General features: G+C 44.6%; 1 pseudogene; it reads right to left on the reverse strand.

The window, feature by feature from the left end:
* Window positions 1–1,276: 1,276 nt before the first annotated feature.
* On the reverse strand, window positions 1,277–3,776 carry LOC102484505 (heat shock protein HSP 90-beta pseudogene; annotated as a pseudogene).
* Window positions 3,777–4,671: the final 895 nt, after the last annotated feature.

The raw sequence follows: 4,671 nt of genomic DNA on the forward strand, positions 1-4,671 counted from the left end.
GGGGGGATGGCCATGCCACAGTTCCTTCTCCTCCATTCTCCTCTCGGGATCTTGGGCACACACACACACACACACACACACACACTCACACACACATGAACCCAGTATGATTTTTTTATTTTTGTAAAAATTTTATTTATTATTATCACCCAGCGTGGTTTTTCAAGCCACAAGGTCCAGAACTGTTGTAAGCCATTTGGGAATCCAGTGATGTAACCACTATACCATCTGATGGCCCCCTCCATTAGTAGTTTTATAGTATGAGGTTAAACTTCTAAATCTTTGATCAATTTTGAATTGGTTTGTGTTGATGACAGACAAGAGTCCAGTTTCATTTTTTGTGCAGATGGATATCCAGTCTTGCAGCATCGTTTGGTGAAAAGATTTTCTTTTCTCCACTACATTGTCTTGCACCCTTTGTCAAAGACCAATTAGTTGTATGTTTTTTTTTTCTTTTTTTTTTTTTTTTGAGAGGGTTTTCCTATAGGGGGCGAGTGTAGAGAGAGACAGAGAGACAGAAAGCGAGAAATCACCCCCCAGGGGGGATGGCCGCACCACAATCCCTTCTCCTCCATACGCCTCTTAAGATCTTGGGCACGCACACACATGCGCCCAGTGTGAGTTTTAAGCCACCGGGTCCAGGATGCGAACCGTGATCAACTACGTGGGAGTCCAGTGACATAGCCGTTATGCTAACTGCTGGTCCCAATTAGTTGTATGTTTTTGAGGTTATTTCTGGATTCTCTATTCTGTTCCATTGGTCTGTGTGTCTGTTTTTGTGCCCATACCATGTTGTTTGATTGTCACCACTTTGTAATGTATTTGAGGTCACATAGTAGGAGGCTTTCTCGTTCATTCTTTTTTTGCACAGAATTGCCTTGGTGATATGAGGCCTTTTATGACTCCAGATAAATTTTATGATTGTTTTTTCTATTTCTGTGAAGAATTTTGCCAGCAATTTCATCAGAATCACATTACCTTTTTTTTTTTTTAATAAAACTGCATCATCATTTTTTTTTTTTTTTTGGAGAGATTTTCGCTATAGGGCGCGTGCGCTCACCAGACAGACAGACAAAGACATAGAGACAGAAAGCGAGAAATCACCCCCCGGGGGGATGGTCACACTGCAATCCCTTCTCCATTCTCCTCTCGGGATCTTGGGCATGCATGCACACGTGCCCGGCGTGAGATTTTAAGTCACCAGGTCCAGGATGCGAACCGCGGTCGACTACGTGGGAGTCCAGCAACATAGCCATTACGCTAACTGCTGGTTCCCAAAACTGCATAATCTTTATTTTGCAAACTTTAGTTTCAAAACAAGATAAACAAAAATCCCACAATACACAACATTCAACCCTGTTGTCAAGTTAGGAAGGGGGATGGCACTTGAGGCCTTTATTTCCTGTCTTAGACAAGGACAGGAAAAAACAAACACTACAGACATAGCAGAGGGAGCCAAGTGGGACAGGGCCACTCAGGGCTGCTGTGGGAGCCACGAGGGCACTATACAGAGGATATGAGGTTTCCCAGTAATTCCTAATCTACTTCCTTCATGCGTGATGCGTCCTCATTGCCCTTGAGTGGAGGGATCTCATCAGGAACAGCAGCACTGGGCTCCTCTGCTGTCACTTCATCTTCAACGATGCTCAGGCCAAGCTTGAACATGTGGTAGATGCTATTGGAGTGGGTCTGGGGATCCTCAAGAGAGAAACCGGAAGAGAGCAGGGCAGTTTCAAACAGCAGCACCACCAGGTCCTTGACAGCTTTGTCGTTCTTGTCTGCCTCAGCCTTCTGCCGCAGCGTCTCCACAATGGGGTGGTCGGGGTTGATCTCCAGGTGCTTTTCGGCCATCATGTAGCCCATTGTAGAGTTGTCCCGAAGTGCCTGGGCTTTCATGATACGCTTCATGTTGACTGTCCAGTCATAGGTGCTGGTCACAATGCAGCAGGGTGAAGACACAAGCCCATTTGAGATTGTCACCTTCTCAACCTTCTTATCCAAGATTTCTTTCATCAGTTTGCATAGGTTCTCAAACTTGGCCTTGCTTTCCTCCATCTTCTTCTTCTCCTCTTCATCCTCAGGTAACTCTAGGCCTTCCTTGGTAACTGAGACCAGGCTTTTCCCATCAAACTCCTTGAGCTGCTGCACGCAGTACTCGTCAATAGGCTCAGTCATGTACACCATCTCAAAGACCCGCTTCCGCACCGCTCCGCAAAAGCGGAATTGGCCACCTGCTCTTTGCTCTCACCAGTGATGTAATAGATGGACTTCTGAGTCTCCTTCATGCGAGAGACGTATTCAGACAGGAAAGTCATCTTATCTCCAGACTGGGAAGAGTGATAGCGCAGCAGCTCAGAGAGGCATCGCCAGTTAGTGGAGTCCTCGTGGATCCCAAGCTTTAGATTTTTAGAGAATGCCTCATAGAATTTCTTGTAGTTCTCTTTGTCTTCTTCCAGCTCAGAGAAGAGCTCAAGGCACTTCTTAACAATGTTCTTACAAATGACTTTCAGGATTTTGCTCTACTGGAGCATTTCTCGGGAGATGTTCAGGGGCAGGTCCTCAGAGTCAACCACACCCCGGATGAAGTTAAGATACTCTGGTATCAACTCATCACAGCTATCCATGATGAACACGCGGCGAATGTAGAGTTTGATGTTGTTCTTTTTCTTTTTGTTCTCAAAGAGGTCAAAGGGAGCCCGGTGAGGGATAAATAGCAATGCCCTGAATTCCAACTGGCCTTCCACAGAGAAGTGCTTGACAGCCAAATGGTCTTCCCAGTCACTGGTGAGGCTCTTATAGAACTCTCCATATTCCTCCTGGGTGATATCATCAGGGTTTCTGGTCCAAATGGGCTTGGTCTTGTTCAGTTCTTCCTGATCAATGTACTTCTCCTTAATCTTGGTCTTCTTTTTCTTGTCCTTACCACTGTCATCTTCCTCATCTGAACCCACATCTTCAATCTTGGGCTTCTCTTCATCGTCCTTGTCTCCCTCCTCTTTCTCACCTTTCTCTTCCTTTGCCTCATCATCACTGATTTCCTTCTCTTCTTCCTTCTCCAGATAAAGGGTGATCGGATAGCCTATGAACTGTGAGTGCTTCTTCACCACTTCTTTTACTCGCCTCTCCTGTAAATATTCTGTCTGATCTTCTTTAAGATGGAGGATCACTTTAGTACCCCGACCAATAGGCTCACCATGATCGGCACGCACTGTGAAGGAACCCCCGGTAGAAGATTCTCAGGCATACTGCCCCTCATCGTTGTGCTTTGTGATCACAACTACTTTCTCTGCCACCAGATAGGCAGAATAAAAGCCAACACCAAACTGCCCGATCATGGAGATGTCTGCCCCAGCCTAAAGAGCCTCCATGAAAGCTTTAGTACCAGACTTTGCAGTGGTTCCCAAATTATTTATGAGGTCGGCCTTGGTCATGCTGATGCCTGTGTCCACCCAAGTCAAGGTCCGTTCCTGAGGGTTGGGGATGATGTCAATTTTCAGCTCTGTCCAACTTGGAAGGGTCTGTCAAGCTTTCATAGAGAATCTTGTCCAGGGCATCAGAAACATTAGAGATCAACTCCCGGAGGAAAATTTTCTTGTTGGAATAGAAGGTATTGAAGATCAGGGACATGAGTTGGCCAATTTCTGCCTGAAAGGCAAAAGTCTCCACCTCCTCCTCGCCATGGTGTACTTCCTCAGGCATCTTGAAAGAAAGAAAGGCGAATAACCGGGAGCAGAGTGGGCCGGGACCCAGTCCGATTCGCAAGCGGCGCCTTTGCTGCGCGGCGGTGACTCAAGAATCACATTACCTTTTTTTAAGAGAAATTTATGCTATCAAATATGTGCACTTATTGGAGACACAGAAAGAGAGAAAAAGCGAGAAATCATCCTCCAGGGGACCTGATATGCTGCAATCCCTTCTCTTCCATTCTCCTCTTGGGACGTTGGGCATGCATGCACATGCGCTTGCGTGAGTTTCAAGCTGCTGGGTCCGGGACTCATACCTGGTCCACCATATGGGAGACCAGTTCCTTACACACTACACCATCTGCTGGCCCTATCACATTGAATGTGTAAAATTTTCCTTTTGATTATATTGATTCTTCCTATCCAAGAACACAGGTGTGTTTCTATTCTTTTGCATTGTAGCCATTTTTAAAAAATTTTTTCATAATTTTCCTTGTAGAGGTTTTTAATCTCTTTGGTCAGGTTTATTTCTGGGTATTTCAGTTTTTGGTGGCTATCATAAATGAAATTGCTTTAATCAATTCTGCCTCAGTCTGTTCATTGTTGGTGTACAAAAATGCTATAGATTTTTGTAAATTGATTTTTATAAAAATATGGAATGCTTCACAAATTTGTTTTACAGTTTTTTCCTTGTAGTATGTGTGTATGTGTGTGTGTGTGTATGTGGTGTTTTAGACAGGCTGTCACTGTATTGCAGTGCTCCTGCCTCAGCCTCTTAGTAGCTGGGACCACAGGCACAGGCTAGCATGTTCAATTCTTTCAAAGAGTATCTTATTATGTTGCCCAGGCTGGCTGTGAGTTTGGAATATTTCTTTTCTTCTTTTTCCTTTCTTCTTTCTTTTTCTTTCTCTCTTTCCTTCTTCCTTTCTCCCTTCTTTTTTTTTTTTTCTGAAAGAAATTTTTTTTTTAGGGAAAATTGATCCCCTGG

Source organism: Tupaia chinensis, unplaced genomic scaffold (assembly GCF_000334495.1).
Source record: "Tupaia chinensis unplaced genomic scaffold, TupChi_1.0 Scaffold000422_1, whole genome shotgun sequence".
Lineage (NCBI taxonomy): Eukaryota > Metazoa > Chordata > Mammalia > Scandentia > Tupaiidae > Tupaia > Tupaia belangeri.